The sequence below is a fragment of the Peromyscus californicus genome, unplaced genomic scaffold (assembly GCF_007827085.1).
Source record: "Peromyscus californicus insignis strain IS unplaced genomic scaffold, ASM782708v3 Scaffold_19__1_contigs__length_69161282, whole genome shotgun sequence".
NCBI lineage: Eukaryota > Metazoa > Chordata > Mammalia > Rodentia > Cricetidae > Peromyscus > Peromyscus californicus.
The window spans coordinates 59,990,059-60,008,038 of NW_026294491.1; the positions used below are offsets into that span (position 1 = coordinate 59,990,059).

The 17,980-nt window shown below is 43.2% G+C and overlaps 1 protein-coding gene across 6 annotated transcripts in view; it reads left to right on the top strand.

Moving 5' to 3' along the window:
- Supt3h (SPT3 homolog, SAGA and STAGA complex component) overlaps positions 1–17,980 on the top strand; it is a 355,460-nt gene that overhangs the window by 314,612 nt on the left and 22,868 nt on the right. Inside the window, exon 10 of one of the 6 annotated variants that reach the window (XR_008219946.1) lies at positions 5,309–5,477. The exons of the other annotated variants lie outside the window; for them this stretch is intronic. The gene's annotated coding sequence lies outside the window, so the exon portion shown is untranslated. The remainder of the gene's footprint in view (positions 1–5,308; positions 5,478–17,980) is intronic. 6 annotated transcript variants of the gene reach the window in all.

Genomic DNA, 17,980 nt, shown 5'->3' on the forward strand with positions numbered 1-17,980 from the left:
TACATGGGGAGGTTGGACGACAGCTTGCAGAAGTCAGTTCTCTCCTTCTACCATTCAGCTTTTGGGAATCCAGCTAAGGTCATCAGCCTTGTCAGTAAATGCCTCTACCTGCTCAACCATCGTGCCAGCCCAAAATTTACTGATGTGTGTATGTATCTGTCTGTGTGAGTGCATAAACACATGCACATACATGTGCACACAGAGACCAGAAGAAGGTGGTTGGTCCCTTGGGGCCAGAGTTCCAGGCATTTATGAAGTATGTTACTTGGGCAACAGGATCCGAATCCCAGTCTTCACAATTTTACAGCCAGTATTCTTAACCATTGAGTGACATATCTCTCCATCTCTGCACTATGAATATTAATTCATAAGTGTCAGTTTAAGTTTCTACTTTCAATTCCTTACGGTGTGTGCCTAAAAGTAGCATTGCTTGTCACATGGTCATTCTATGTTAAGCATTTTCAGTAGCAGCTGCACTACTTACATTCCTCTCAGCCGCATCCAGGGTTCTATAGCCATATCAAGTGGAAGGTTTGAAACGGCAAGGAATTTGTATGTGTAACAGGGTCTTTAGAATGATGTTCTGTCTACCCAACTCTCCGTTATTAGAATCATCAGTCTTCAAAGAAACACAAATAAAATGTCTCTAAGAAAATCCTTTCGTATAATTCATGGTAGAAGGTGGAAAACGTACTAACAAATAGCACCTTATTTCTGAAAGAGGTCAGGTTTCACTAAGGGCTGAGAATGCATGGATCTTCACACAGGAGCATGAGTTTAACTCAGTAAGTGTACATCACACTAAGAAGAAAGTTCATCATAGTGTTTGATGCTCCTGATGATTACTTTATACATGCAACCTCAGGAACATTTAGAAAATGCACACACACACACACACACACACACACACACACACACACACACACTTTCTACAGAGGATAAATGTGAACAATTTTCATTTAAGAATGTTCACTGCCATGCTGTTACATTAATCAAAATCTGGAAATAGTCTCTATTCCCATAAAGAGGAAACATGGTATAGCCATGCACTGGGGGATTATATAGTTATTAAAATATTTTCAAAATGTATATTTTGATCAGCATCAAAATATATATGTATATATATGTATGTGCTTAATGAGCAGCATATTATAATGAATAAAGAAAACTTGATGATTTTACATAGAGTAAAATTTGACCTTTCCATAGAGTAAAATCCATAGGCATAAATCAAAAAGAACTGCTAAAATGTCTAGATTTTTTCTACTTTTATGAAGAAATAAATTGTCCCATCGAGTACATTTTAGATTTGCAAACATCAGTATTCATATTTGCATTTTCTAACTGTAGTTCAGTAACTGAGTTTTCTTTCTTCCAAAGTGAAATTGGCATATGATGCAATACACAATCTTGAGTGTGCCACTATCAGAAAAAACTTTCTGGTCAGGATTGAAACTCTTGCTTCAGCCTCTATATATGGTTGAAAGAGCTGTGTGGTGGGTAAAGGCTCCAGCCTCTATATGGTTGAAAGAGCTGTGGGGGGGGTGGGGGGGGTAAAAGCAGTACTGTTCTAGCAACAGAAGCTCAGATATTTGTTGAAAGCACATTATTAACCAGAGTAAAGCAATTCACTGCGAAGAGCAAAGTGGGAAGTAAGAGAGTGAGACGTTAGACCTGAGACTGGTTTAGACATTGGAACTTCAGTGTCTATCACATACTTCCTGCTGCCTCTGCAGCCTACCCTCATGGTATAAATTTGAAGATGGGGTAAAAAAGAGACATTTCCCAGCTCTGCTTTTGCATGTAGTGGAGAGAACTTGAGGTCCTGCCATATGAGTGACTCCTTGTTAAAGATTGACATGTAATAGTACATGTAGGGACTCCAAGGAAATTATCTCTTCCGTGGATTTCAGCAGTGTGCTTGCCAAAAGTCTAAGTCTTAGATGTGGGGCAAGTTGGAAAGAGGCTTTTTCATTTATGGGTCTGATGACTGTTTTAGAATTCTCTGCATTTAGATAGAGGATGGATGAATGGACAGACAGACACACAAGTTTTCTGAGCATAGTAGGCGTTTTTGCCCACAGGCCACTCCTGCTAGTCCCTAAATGATTTGCTGTTTCTCAGAACAAGTACAGTAGGAAGTCTGGCCTGTTTCGCTGGGTCTTAGTTTCTGTAGATGGTTCCCAGGTCAGTTCGCTGTTCACTGCTTAGAATTCTCCATTGCCTCAGAGTCGCCATAGTGAGCCATAACTATGGATGTTTTCCTAGCATCCCTAGAAGTAAACTCCTGGGCACTGGAAGGAGTGCTGCTGTAGAAATAACTAACACTGGTAGCTTTTTTGGTACCACCACTCCCCTTGTGGGGTGACACGCTATTTGCCTTTTCAAGGGGCCATTTATTGAAGGTAAAGGACACAGCAGTCTCCCACATTGTTGAAAATTGCTTCCTCAGATGGCCTGGAGGAGCGCTGGTGCTCAGGGATGCTCTGTCACTGAAGGACTGCTCATACTGTACCTGTCTGTGGGTAGCAAGACCCAGCAGCACTTCCAGGGTGAGGCATTTTATCATAATGGCCGAGTGAGCATTGTTTACCTTTGCCTTCTTTCTATCCAGAGCAGCGGAAGTGACAAGGAGAGTCAGAAGGACCATAGGGATCCTGAGGAAATGACCAGTGTGAAAGTGCAGGGTCCAGAGACTGCAACAGCCTCCTGTTTGTGAGTCCAGCCAAGAACAGGCCTTAGGAATCAATGCACAACTTCCCATTGGGGTTAGGGATGCAAGAAGGGCTTACCCTGAGAGTCACCAACAGACAGAGCACAGGCACTCCAAAGAGGGGTCTACAGGAGTCAGTAGTGCTGGGACCACCTGTGGACGCGAATGACTCCAGGAACCTAGGAGCAGAGCCCGGGGTGGGTGGGAGAGCAGCATGGGTGGTCCTGCCGCTCAGCAGTCAGACCTCGAGTCATCAACAGGACAGAGCCCAAGCAGAGAAGGACATCTGCTCACCTTGTCACCTAGACAGAAGCACTGTGTGACACAGCCCCATCCAGGCTGCCCAGTGGTGACCTCATCCTTAAAAGACTAAATGGATGGTTCCATCCTTAGTGATTTTTTTTAAGCTATAATTATTGGGGCAAGAAAAAGGTTTTTGAACTTGGTTTTTAAATCTTACTTTACATTTTCCTGGGGTTTAGTTCTGTTTGCTTCCAGCATGGCCCAAATACCTACTTCAAAGCAAACATTCTAACAAGAACTTGTTAAAAGGAAGAGAAACCAGCCCCTGTGGCTTCTTGTACACCAGCTATGGAGGCCCTCACAGAACCACGTTTGTGAGCTGAGTGTAAATGAATCCGAAACCTACAAATTAGATTTCCCTTGAAATACACATGGGCTTAAAACCTTAACGGGAAAAGAACTTGGCAAATCAAGTCTGACCATATTCAGCAAAACCCCACTAATTTGCACTAATGACCAAGAGACCCATTGAGAATTAGATGAATTTTTGTGAGTGTGTTAGCATGGGAAAAAATACCAAAACGGGAATATGGAGTGGGGGTAACGAGAGTGGAGAGGCAGAGGGGGGAGGAAAATCAAAGTTCTAGCATGAAACAAGCACACTTTATGGTACAATGAAGAATGTATTTGAACGGTTCCTGGAATGAAACCCAATAGCTTAATGAGCGCCTTGCTGTGGTGCGCCTGCCGCTGGGGAGGCGGCCATGCCATAGACCGCCTGAGCCAGCAGCTAATGTGCACTTGGGCAAAGAGGCCTTTCCTGATTGAAAGCTTGGGGGCTGTGGTTCATGCAGGAGTGTAAACCAATGAGATTCTACCATGTCGTGAACATTTGTTATGCACGCTGTGATTGCAAATCAGAATCAGCAGTGAGATTGCTTATTATGGCTTTAAAAAAAAATGTAAAAATGTACTACAAATAGCAAAGGGTGCCAGAATTCTCACTCGCTGCATCTTCTGGGGATGTAGTGAATTCTGCCCGCCAGAGAAGAGACTCAATTTAAAGTTTCCTGAATTGAAGCTTCAGTAGTTGGTGCTTTCTATTGTGATGTGAATTTTATTAAAAATAAAAGCAGCATCTTTACAAGCAAATGTCTGAAAGTTTTGGGCTGTCTCATATTCAGGGCCCAAATTTCATAATAATGACTCTTTTTCTCTGATTGCTTTTGAGAAATAAAATACTATTTTAATTTTAATTATGTGTATCTAGGGTTTAGGGGGATATATGCATGTAAGTGCAGTGCCCATGCAGACCAGAAGAGGGCATTGATCCCCTGGAGCTGGAGTTACAGGTGGTTTTTGAGCTGTTTAGCATGAGTGCTGGGAACCAAACTCAGGTTCCTTGCACTAAATATGTGCTCTTAACCCCCGAGCCATCTCTATAGCCCCCAGAATACCATTTAGATGGATGTGATTACAGAGCAGAAATGTCCCCCCCATTCACCCTCTCCACTTAGCTTTGAGACAAGGACTTCTTGTGCTGTGTGTCTCGGGGATGTCTGAAGGAAATGTCCCTTCCCTCTGACCAAGGAGCAGCCCTGGTATTGATTTGTGTTTATACTGGTTGAATTGCTCCTTCAGACCTGCCTTCCTGAAAGCTACCCTTTACCAGCTGAAGAATCATTTAGAACTCCTCCTTCTCAGCCACTGGAAACTGGAGAATAATAAATGTGTCCCAAAGGTTTCTCAGAATATAATTTGATGCAAATGGTTTTAGGTCTTGTACTGACCCTGGAGCAGAAAAAGAATCATGACACCAATTGGTGCATAAAAGGCCAAACCCATTAAACACATACTCAAGCCCTCTGCTCTCACCACCTTTAATCTTCCTTTCCTTCCCAGTTAAGCAATGAGCCACGATTCATGCACACCTTTTGAGTCATGTCTTCCTTCAAGCCAGGAGTTGAGGAAATAATAAAATCAAGAGGCTTGTTAATTGGTACCTCCCCCCCCCCAGGAGCCATGCCAAAGTTGTTCATTTTCCCCAAAACAGCAGAGAAACCTTTTGCAGCAGAACTCCATAGGTTAGAGAACATTCTGCGTGATCTGTGTGATCTAACTTAGGTGATCTTGCCCCTACAGCCTCTCTTAACTCATCCTCATTCCCCTGCCTCCTGTTTCTCCCGCTGCAGCCATGCTCCCCTTTGTCCTGGGCCTCCGCTCTTCCACTTAAGCTGTCCCCAGGGTCTTCCCTCTGCAGCTCCCTCTGGGTTGCTCTTTTGTCTCCTATCAGTGCAGTTTACTCCTGGTGCACCGTTCATGTCTCCGATTAGATGTTCTCTTTCTGGACAGGCCTTCTTGACCCTTCCATGAAGTAGTAACTGGCTCTACTCTCCACTGCCTCTTCTCACGGTGTAACTGTCTGTCATCTGCTGTGAAGCATGCATTGGACCTGTTGTGCTCACAAATGTCCTCCCAGCAATAATAAGTAATAAGTAATTATCTACGGAATAAACAATTGGTGAGTGGTGACAAAGAAATAACATGAATATATACAGATATTCTACAAATATATACAGATATTCTACAAGGATATGTTGCTTCATTTTCTTCCTAATTGATAGTCTATTTCTTTCTTGAAAGTTTTTATAAGTGCTTTCAAATGGAGTGCTGGTATCTCTCCATTGCCTCATTGTTTCATCCCAGGCAGCTAGGAAACCATACAGTCTAACACTATTGAGACCCATTTCTCAACTTGCCTTGGAATTAAGATGTTCATTTAAAGTATAAGCCTCAAGAGGTATATGCTGTGCATAATTACAGCTTTTTCAGGATTTTTGAAATTAAAGATTTGGTAGCATTCAAGGTGTTTTTTTTATTTCTTCATCAAATCTTTAATGATCTTTGAATTACTAATATTTTAACAGATATATAAGACACTTGTAGCCTAGAAAAGACAGGGAATTGAATTGTATTATTTCTTTATAATGTGCAGTTGATGTAGTAATCTTTATGGGGTAAAATGTGAGTATACGGAAGGCCCTATTATTGGGGGAGGGGATTACTTTCACACAGAAATTTCTCACTCTTGTTACATACATATAAATGGTGAGATAAAGAAAACAATAATGTGTAGTCCAAGTTAGAGAAAGCTTTGCAAAAAGGGCATTGACTTGGCTGAATTTAAAAACCGGAGGAGGTTGTCCCAGACAGAGGGACTTGATAGAGAGGAACCATGAGAAGCCATCAGGTTCCAAGGAGGAGGTGTGAACAGCCTGGCAAGGCCAGGGAATCCCCCAGCATTGGGGATGGCTGAAGCATGGGAGCATGGTGAGGAAGGACTGGTTATGAGGAGGAGAGGTGGGTACTAGAGTTGGGGAAGGGCTCCATTCAGGAGCTTGGGTTTAGTTGGTCCTTGAAAGCTTCTAAACCGGGCAATGAAAATCAGAGTTACAGGGAGCATTACCTTTTCAGAGGGTTTTGACTTCAGCCCTACAACCTGTTCCTCAAATAGAGCATACATACTGCCTTAAGATTTGATCCAAGAAAAACTACTGTGTTGAGGTCAGAGTGGAAAACCGGAGTTCCCGCAGGGCTTCTCTTCCTTATCCTACTTTCTCCTTTGGGCAACAGCTAGAACATTGTCACATCAGGGCTTTTGTCCATTTGCCTTGTAAAAACAGCCTCATGCTGGGCCTCATGTCAGCTTGACACAGACTAGAGTCACCTAGGAAAAGGGAACCTCAACTGAGGAATCGCCTCCATCAGACGGGCTATAGGCAAATATGCGGGCATTTTCTTGGTTAATGAATGATACGGTAGGGCCCAGCACATTTGTAGGCAGTGCCAGCCCTTGGCAGGTGGTGCAAGCCAGCTGAGCAAGCCAGTAAGCGGTGGTCTTCTATGGCTTCTGCATCAGGGTCTGCCTTGAGTTCCTGCTCTGGTTTCCCCTCAGGGTGGACTGTGATCAGTAAGTGTAAGCCAAATAAACCCACTCCTCCCCAAGCTGCTTTTGGTCATGGCGTTTTCATAGCAATACAAAGCAGTAAACTAGGATAGTCTCTTTTTCTCAGAAATTAGAAAACTAAGGTTGAAGGCCAGGGTGTGGTCATGAATTATTGATAGGACCCAAGATAGAAGAATTAGGACCCTAGTGCTTCTTAGAATGACACTGGAGAAAGAAAAGAAAAGAAATTTCTCCTTTCACAGGAATAGGAGATAAAAGGAAATACTAAAGTAAATATTCTACATTGGATCTACACTCATCAATCTTACTAGTAAAGGCTTTTTTTTTTTTTTAACATATTCTACTCTTCCCAGTTCATCTTATTTCCTGGACCTTCCCATACCAGTGTTGAGTTATCCCTGACCCTGAATTTTAGGAAATTTCAGTACAGAGAGTTCTCAGCTAAGGCCTCTTGTTAATGGACTCCATTCCCATTAAGTCTTGACGGTGCCTGGGTGACTGACCTGTTAAATAGTGTGTCATGGCTAGATCCTGTTCTAATGGCAAAAGCAGCAGAATTGGAGTGTGGAGACCTGGTTTTGCTCCCAGCCCAGCCATTAAGTAGCTGAATAACATTTGGAAAAGTCACTCAAGCTCAGCTGTACAATGAGGAAGTTAAACTAAATTACCCCTCAGACCCGCTCTGGCTCCTCCAGTCTGTAACTCCAGTCACAGCGTACATTGTGCTCTATCTGTGAGCATTGCAGCATTTAATAGGGTGCTATAAGCTCTCATTTTCGGTGGTCCTCATGATTGAGGAGAGTTTGGTACACAGAGCAGTTGATTATGATTCCTCCACAGAGATGCAGGAGTGGGCGGTCTCTCCCCAGGGAAGAGGATCCATGCTCATGGGATGTGTTGTTTACCTGTGACCAGTCCCAGTCTGGGAATCTGAGTGACTTCCCTGAAGTTTTTGCAGTTGTGTTCCCCATCATCTTATCAGTGAACAGTGCAGCTGTGGAGAGCCCATGGAGCAATTAGATGGCTCTCAAGAGCTCCAGGTATGCCAGTGTGCACTCTTGTTCAATTCTCAGGGCTGGAGACAGCCTTCCCAGGCATTCCCGACTCCCCAATTAGTCTTTGATTTTCCAATCTCATATTCCAGCAAAAGCCCTTCTTTGGTGTGTCAAACAGCCCTGAAAATCAAGCCCTACTGCTTTAAGAATACGTGTGATATAACAAACAATGACATTATTATATTGTAAGGACAAGAAACAGGAGTTAAGTTATAAAGCAGAACATTTGTATTTACACAGGCATGTTTTAATAACCAGCAAAATTTTGGACGAGAACTAGAAAAATAGTTAAAAGATAAATGGACTTATGTTTCAATGTTATGATTTTTCACATACACTACAGTTCATTTTTACTTTTTTTAATCCTTGAGTTTCGGATAGGACCCTGGGAGAGTTGTTGGCATCCTTTGGTCAACACGTTTGTCAAGGTATTTTCGTTTTTCAATGTCCTTCTAGGGTTCTGTTAGGCAGTAACCTCATTAGCAACACAGTCGGCGTGGTATAGTGTGAAGCTTTACCACAAAGGGGTTCTGTATTCCAGTTGCCAGGACTTAACACTCTTGTGACTGGGGAGAAAAAGAAAACTTCTCAGAAGGGAAGCTGGGATGCTGTTTACTCTAAATATTGGACCTTTCCATCTGAAGGTTTACAGAGGCTGAAGAATTGTTGAATTTGGAGATTTGGAAGTAAAAATCTCCAGCAAACTCTAAAAAGGTTTCCACCTGAAAAACAAACTCTGTTCCCTTCTGTGAGCATTTACTTTGCATAGCTCCAGAGCAGCCATGAGTTCTTTCATCACAAATACCTTTGAGGAAGAGCTGCAGAATCAGCCTCTTCTGGAGGAAACCAAGCATTCTGGCTTGGGCTGAAAAGGCTAAGAACAGACTGTCACTTATGTTGGATGGGGTGAGTTCTTCTTTCCTCTAGATCAGTCTGTCTTTTAAGCTGCATTGAGTCAGCATAATGAAAGTCTTAGGGGCCCCATCCAAGTTCACTGTGGCAGTGTTCCAGAAGTACTGGGAACTCGCAGATTTAAATCCTGTTCAACTCCACATTCTTCTTTCCTGTACCTTTAGCTTTATGTTATCAAGCTGTGGAAAACATGGTCTTCCTGATTTTATCTCTTTGGAGACCCTTGGCATGGTCTGTCCGAGCAGAACATATCTCATAACTGCTGTCACTGTGTAGAGAGGGTTTTGTATGTATAGCAAGGATATCAATCACTAGTCTCAAGCAGCAATAGAAGCAGGCTCCACTGATGCGTTAAAAAAAAAAAAAAATTCTGTCCTTAATACCTTCCTAGGTCCCTATCCAGGACCTGTCACTGTCCATCATGACGTAGACAGAGTACTAGACTGTGCTGTTCATTCCAGTTGTGGGTAAGCATATATTGATGGACTAACCTTTAACCCAGTTCAGGTCATGAGATTGAACTCTATAGGAATGTGGTGTGTCTGTGTGTCTGTGTGTGAACATCTAGTGACTACTAAACTTCATGTGGCTTGACCTCATTATTATTTAAGTTTATCAGCTAGCATTTATTCTTCTACTTACCTTGTTCCCAGCACATAACCTAAATCCAGCTAAATTGATAAGCTAATATCAGAACACAGAAACTCAAAAGACCCAGAAGGTTCTCTGTATTTAGCCCCTTCTTTCAAGATGTGTAGTAAAATCAGTTATAACTGGTACCCGCATTGTCGGGTTTTGTGAAGGATGCAGGTGGGATGAATGTCCCCTGAGCCCTGGAGGTTGAAATGGACTGACAGTAGACAGGGAAAGGCCCTCGACTGGGTCACTGCACATGAGCAGTACAGACAGAATGGGGAACTAAGACGGGACAGGGGTTTGAAGTGTAATCTCTTCTTTAAAGAGGAGGCTCACAGGGAGTAGGAAAGGGACAGGAGAGGGTAATGAGGGTTAATATGATCAAAATACGAAATCATAAAAAGATATTTTTTTTAAAAATACCTTCTGGGCTGAGAGATGAATCAGTGGTTAAGAAGACCTGAGTTCAGTTCCCAGTATCCACGTGGTGCCTCAGAACCATCGTAACTCCAGTTCCAAGGATCTAACACCCTCTTCTGGCCTCTACAGGTACCAGGCATACACATGGTACACAGACATACATGCAGGCAAAACACTCATACACATAAAAAAAAAATTTTAGCTTCAGAGGGATGATGGGAAGTGGCTATAGTCAACTTTAGAGGAACTTGAGGATGGTAAATGAGTTTGGGAAATTAATGATCCCAAAGAAGAGATGGTCTCCTAGGGCAAGACGCTTCTGAGCTATGGTGAAGGCTGTAGCAAGCTACAGGATGGAGACAGGTGTACCCTCGCTGTGAGAGAAGTCTCTCTGTGGGCACAGTGACCTTTGTCTTTCTTCTCTGGTCCTTTGATGAAATTTCTGAGGAGCAAGTTTGAGGCAATGCATGTTTTCTAGAAGACAGACCCTTGGTTATAAGGGAACAAAAACATGAACCCCTCCATCACCTCTAGGGAAGGCTAAAATGACTTGATTCTTAGGCACCCCCAAGGCCTCCTGCTTTCAGGTTCCCTTCATTCAAACTGTCATTCTTTGCAGTATCAATTTAATGAGCCCCAACAAGGACTTAGAGCAGTGCTTAGCGCATGGGAAGCATTTCATCAATTGAGCCCTTGCTAACATTGTCACCGTTATCAGTTGATTACTAATGTGCCTAGTGAATATTTATTGGCATTAGGTGTTAGTGTCACATTTCTGAACAGGCTCTCCCCTTAGCTACAACAGGGACAATTAGAGTATAGTGAGTTGGCTTAAAGGGTACTGTGGACTTAGCACACTTAGGTAAGGCCTAGATTTGTCTTTACATCCAGATAAGGTGTCATCTCTCCTGGACCTTAAAAGACTAGTGCAGTTTGGGGGGACCACAAAAAATAGCAGAAGCAAAATCAGAACACATGCGCACACACACACACACACACACACACACACACACACACACACACACACACACAAACACTTATACACACATATGCCATGCATACCCAAATCAACCCAGTTGATCTAGATTTTTTCCCCCTAATGGAAAACAAACCAGTGAATGCAAAAGATTGACAGCAGTGTTGGGACTGTGGCTCAGTTGGTACAGTGCTTGCCTAGTGATGAAGACCTGGATTCAGTTCTCAGCACTGCGTAAGCTGGGCATGTCACATACCTGTAATCTCAGTACTGGGGAGATAGGAGCAGGATGATCAGATGACCAGGGTAATCTTCAGTTATGTAGCAAGCTTGAGACCAACTTGGGATAAGCGCGATGTTGTCTCAAAAAAGAAAGAAAAGAGAACATGACAGCTGTCAGATCTTCCCAGCGGGCTGCTCTCCAAGGTGAACTCTGTTCACCTCACACCCCCAGGGACTCAGGGGTGGTCCTCTGTCTTCTGCTTCCATCCTCATCCTAAATTAGAGCTTGCGTGCCGTGGCAGTGGTCCGTGCGTCATAGAGGGATCATGCGTGCGCTCCATCTCTTTTGTCATCACATCACATAGAGTTGACACCGGACATGGTGTGAGAGAAGGGACGGCAGGGCAGGCAATGGAAACAAAAGTGCAGCAAGGGGTGTCCCCCAAGTGCCTGGGTTTTTAATAGAAGGATGTGTCTTCGAACCTGAAGTGGCTTTACTGCCCAGCCCAAAGGGTTCGGGTTAGTTTCTGGCATTAAAAAGTTGATAGGAATGAAATACATATCTTTCTCTCATATAATAACACACCTAGTTCTCCACTCATGAATGTTAAAGTGACCGTGACTTCTTTATTGCAGATTTTATTCTCATTTATGAGTTCCATGTTAAACTGTTAAATCAACGGAATCATCACCTTAGCCTTAAATTATCGCAGCACGTCATTAAGGGAAAGCAGTACCGTACATTTAATGACTGCTTTGAAAAGTTATGTCATGTTGTCGTGCTCTGCATTTGTGCTCATGTGTTACTGTGTTTAATTTATAGGGAGTTTGTTTAATTTACAGCGAGCTCCTGGGCTGCTTCCTGTTGTTCACTGGTTCCCGCAAAGCCCAACTATTTGCCCATAGCAGGGGCTGTTGTCCTGTGAATAGCCGAAAGAGTGAAACTGGAATGATGTAGGATAAGAACACAAGTGCTAGAGAATTGGAGAGAAAGAGGAACAGTGCCTCCTGAAATGTCAGGCCACATTCCAGGGCACTTTGACTGTATTTCCATAAATGCATGAGGGAGTTATGTTGCAAATACTTGAAGCTGTTTATTTTCATTTTTGGCCTGATTTTATAGCATTGAAGAAACCATGTCGAATGATCTTGAATATTCTTTAAAAAAAGCAATTCTACTTTACATAATGGTTTGCATGTGTGAGCTCCCTCAGGCAGAAGCATTATAATTAGTGTGTAGTCTCCCAGAGAAGAGACGATCTGTCTTAAAGCTGTGATAGCCACATTTGACAGAGCTCAGGGCAGAAGGCTGGGATTTTGTTCCAGGATAAAAACACCACCTTCACTTATCCATCCTCTCCTCACTGCCTTGGCTCAAGCTGGAGAGCAAAGGAGAGCTAAGTACAAACAGCTTCCTTCCTTCCTCGCTGAGCAAAGCATGGAGAAAGAACTTGGCTTCTTGACACCAATAACTTTGCTTCAACTCTGCCTGGAACTGTTTGGGCAACTTTTCAAAACTGGAAAAGATACAGTAAAGAGGACCCAGCCTCCCATTTTCCTCATAAAGTAGCAGACTCAGCAAAGACTTGCTTGCTTCGGGGAGCAGCCATACTCCTCCCTGGAGACCTGGGAGTGGGGAATATTACTTCCTTGCACAGCTGTCACTGAGACTGTTAAAGACCATCAGCTTGCGCAGGCATCATGGCAGACAGTATGAAGTTTTTCTGTCTTGTTATTAAACAATAATAATGAGAGGATAAAAGCTTGGCTGCCTTTTAGACAGATGAGAAGGAGGGGGAACCCAAAGGCTGTCCTTGAACCAAAACAGGAAAAATAAAATCCACATGTGCCCACTGTAAGGGGTATGTGTCTGTCTTAGGGTTTCTAGTGCTGTGATAAAAACATCATGACCAAAAACTCAACTTGGGAAGGAAAGGGTTTATTTCAGCTTACAACTTTCAGGCACACTCTGTCACTGAGGGAAGTCAGGACAGGAACTAGAGCAGAGGATGCTTACCAACTTGTTCCCCATGACTTGAACCACTTGCTTTTTTATACATCCCAGGACCACAGCTACTCCGCAATCATATACACACCCTCCCATCACAGTAGCCTTTGCTTTGTGGTAATGCTTGAGTCACCCCACTATATAAAGTTGGGATTACCTGAAGGTCAAACATGGCACATTTCAGGTCAGTGCGATTGGCTGCATGGTAAAAGCATTGGGAGAATGTGCAGAAACCATTCTACAAATAAAGAAGCTGGTCTTGTTAGGAGAACAAAAGGAGACAGAGCATGCCTTCTGATTCTGAGTTGTATCTGCTTGCATTTGTTTGAGTACACTAGGGACATGCTGTCTGCCAGCTCTTATCTGTTTCCATGGGGAACATAAAGGTTGAGACATGAAAACCTGCTGCTTCATGAGAAGCATCTGCCAGTTTTGGCCAGCTCCAGACGAATCTCCACAACAAAGCCTCTTGAGAAGGGAACAGAGCCAGTGTATGGGCATCAGTGACCCTCCTCAGAAGAGTAGAATGTTCAAACACAGTTTCTGTGATGGGAAGAGCTGTAAAGTCAAAAAGCATGCATTCCTCCATGTCACTGAGCCGTTTTCTGATATCACAAGGACTACACGTTGCACACTAGGATAGTTAACAATGAATTCTGTGCTGGTTTTCATTCTAGCAGGTGCCTTGACAAAGGCATATTAAGATAAAATCTCATTTTTTATTCATACACACACACACACACACACACACACACACACACACACACACTTGCCACAGCACATGTGTGGGCTACTTGGGGGAGTCGGTTCCCTCCTTCTACCATGTGCATCCTGGGGATTGAACTCAGCTCATCAGGCTGTGTAGCAAGTGCTTTACCTATGGAGCCATGTTGTGGGCCCAAGGACACACTTTTATGTCCTCGTCTGTCTTTTAGAGAGGAGAATACTGTGTTTTCCTTTATGGAAATCTTGGAATTCAAGGAACAGAGATAATGAGATTGTCTCCAAGGTACTTGAAGACAAGTCATGTTTCTAGATCCTACACAAAAATCTTTGACTTGGAAGACTTATCTAAGTGGAGATGTTTCTGTGTATCATTGTGAGTAATAGTTAAAATCCCATGTTAGATGTATTTGAAATGCTTGTATGTTTGCTTTTACATGTTTGCGGTCTTGCACAAAGATTAGAACATACGGGTGTGCTCACTGAATGGAACACTGAACAGAGCTGGACCCACAGGAGGAGTAAAGAAGGGTCAGGAGGATTCTGGCGGGGTGGACTGGTGGAAGAAGAGGAGCCTCAGCAGAGCGTGTGCTGGCTTGTGCTCACAGCTGTGTGGTGTGGCTCTCAGTGCAGTTTAATGCTGTCCAGACATTTTTCAACCAAGCCTAAAGCATAATTAGGAGGGAAAAGAAGGAGTAGAGTTAGCAGAAGAGGGATCTGAGAGAAGAAAGCGAGATGGAAAAGATGGCGGCAGGAGGGCGTTTGTCCAGTGTAAGCAGTAATCGTTTTTCCTCAGGGCTCATCTGCTTCTGAGCTTCTTTCTCCCTTTCCAGAATGCACTGACAACTAGAAGCAAAAGGCTTGCCAAGACTGAGAAATACAAGACATGGTGTCTGTACCATGAAACGTCGTCTAAGAGTGACACATTTTCCCTTTCATTTGGCCCCCAAACATAAAAGAAACCCATCAGGGCCTTATTGAGCAAGTAGAGGATCTTTGTTTCAGGGTAAGATGCTGGAGAATGACTGATACGTCAGTTATCTTAAGTCCATTTTTATACTGTCCCCCTAGGAACAGTATCCAGCAGGGGCTTATAATCTTGGCCAAGGGCTTGAGGCACAGTCTTTTTTGCAGAAATAATTCCAGGTACATTTTGTCAACTAAGTGAAGGAAGGCACTACAATATTTCATAATCCAAGCTGTGTATATTTTTACTCCAAGCTCAGACCTGCAGTGGATCAGCAGCCCAGGCCTGGTTGGTGCTGTCAGTCACGGAAGAGTCCCTCCCAGACAGTGCTTCTCACTCTCCCTAACGCTGTGACCCTTTAATACAGTTCCTCAAGTTGTGGTGACCCCAACCATAAAATTATTTTGTTGCTACTTCATAACTATAATTTTGCTACTGTTATGAATCGTAATGTAAATATCTGATATGTGACCACAGGTTGAGAACCACTGTTCTAAGAGTACCTACTAGTGAGCAAATCCACCTCCAGCTCATTCAGCTAGTTCTTAGCTAGTGATTTGGCTCTACTCCATTCCTGTACTTAGGTAAATGTCATCTACAGATGTTTCAACATGTTTACCTAAAAAACATTATTTGCAAATATTTAAAATTATTGAAACAATTTCTGTCAGGAAAACTAAAGGCAATCCTTACCCTCTTTTCTGCACATGTGTTGTGTGTGCAAACTTTCTTCACATGAGCTCAGTTCATGCCTATGTGTACCACCTGTCTGCTGTCCACAGCCACATTATCTTGAGTTCCCACAAAGGACTTGGTCCCAAGGGCCCAGTTTCCACACCAACAATTTTTAGCCATACTCAGAATATGTGTCTCTTCATAAACCAGTGACCTGTGTGAATATATGTGAGATTACTTACAATTCAAGGAATTGGAAGCTATGAGATAGATATAGCAACATACAATGTGTATGTATATATGTATATATGTTCTGTATCTTTACACACATAATGATACATTAACTGATTGGTTGACTGATCCATATCTAGATAGACTGAGGACATACAAGACCCAGAACAAAATAGCCCTAGCTTCTCCTGTCAAATGATGGAAAAAAAGAAGTTCAGTATTTTAGTCATGACTTCCAGAATTCATTTCTGCTTGCTGGAGAGCAGTCGGAGCGGGTGGATCATTTCATTTGGATTGCTTCTCCAGCACTAGCCCTGAGGGACAGACTTGATGATCTAATGGGTCTTTTCCATCTCTAATATCTATAATTTTGGCTATTCTGTGGCAGCTTCTTATTGCTTTAAATAAGCCATCTTAATTTAAAAAACATACATCTGGATTTGACCTGCCTAACATATGTCAAGACGTGTGTGTCCCCTAAAGTCTCCCCAGGGACCCTCTGGGAGACTTACAGAAACTGAATGGAATCAGAAAGAGGAAAAAAAGGAGGGGGAAGAGGCTATGAGTCAAGCAATTTTCTGTTTATTTTATTTAAGTTTTTATTTTTCAGTAATGAGACTATCCCCTAGGCCTCCTTAAATCGTTTATTGGTTAAAATTTAATCTGAGCCTTAGTGTATTATTACTTGAGTGATTTTTAACTTTCAAATTCTGTTTCTTGGAATCTGGCCTTCCACTACCTAGCGTTTTGGTTCCCAGACTCCAGCCATCCTCTCTGGCCAGCTTTTGGCCTCCACTCTGCAAGTTCTCAGACTCCACTGTCCGAGAAGGAAGTAGCATCTTTGCACTGTTCCAGATGTCAACCAGAGGTGGCTCTGGGCCAGGACTGCTATGAAGACCATTACAAATATATCATTGCAGTCCATCTTCTCCCCCAGCTAAACATCTCACCATCACAATGCCCTGGCTTTCCTACATGTACAGCTTCCAGCTCTGCTCAGGCCCTCTGTCTGTGCAGTCTGCAGAAGAGCTAGCCTGTATTTCTTCTTGGCCAGTGTTGGTCATTTAACATGCAGGTCTTTGTGAGCTGTTTCCAGTTAACATTTTCTACTGTGCATATATAGTTACTGCCTGAGATTATTCTGCCAGACAGGAAGAACACAGGACACTGTCTGTGTGTCTTGTCCATCAGTATGTCCTTGTCTTCTTTGAAGATGAATTCAACCTGAACACTTAGTTACACTCTAGCTGTTTATTCCAGTTAGAGGCAGATGAAGCCAGGGTAGCCGTTGAGGTCCATTTGGAAGGCTCATGCACACTGGAATGAAGCGAGTACAGTACAATTTTGTACACTGACTCATTCAACAAGTACTTGCTGGCCACATGCCATATCCCAGGCGCCTCATTAAAGTACATTAACCCTTCCCATGTGTGACACGCAGGGTGTCAGCTACAACTTCGTTTGAGTTGAAGTTAGTCACAAGGTATCGTTTGCTTCAGTTATGTAGTCATTTAGACTAAAATGACTTTTTAAAGAAAACCGGGCATGTGAAGACATGCCTGTAATCACGGCACTGTCTGAGACAGGAGAATTGTGAGCCCCAGTACAACCTGAACTGCACCGTGAAGCCCTGTGTCAGAAACGAACAGAACAAGCAAAGGGGCATGCTGAGGTCACTTGCCTGTGCATTCCTGCAGAGCACAGGTGTGTGGATGGAAGTGGTAGGAACAGCAGGCGTGGGTGTTAGGGGGACTGGTTCTGGGCCCCAGCTCTGTCAGTGAGAGTCAGACAAGCCAGCCTTCCCGAGCCACACTTTATTCATTGAAAATGAGTGTCGTAACTCCACCTGCTTCCCAGACTTATGCCAAGCTGCACATGAGATGAGCCAGTGGAAGAGCCTTGTCAGCAATAAACCACCGTGGGAAGATGCACAGAAGTGTATGTGGTTGATGCCAGCCGAAAATGTTTCCAAAGCTAAGCTGTCAGGACATCTTTAATGTCTCCCAGTCCTCAAGAGAGAAGGCTCATTTATTAGATAGCTCCCAGGAAAGCCCTGGTTTGAAAAGGCTGGTTGAAGGCTAGGGATGTAGCTTAATGGTGGAGCACATGCCAAGTATGCTCAAGGCCATAGGTTCAATCCTCAGCACTGGACAAATCAAAGCAAACTCCAGTTACAGAGAGTAATGCACACAGAATGTTACTATAGTATTTTCTTGCCACAAGGAATAAAGA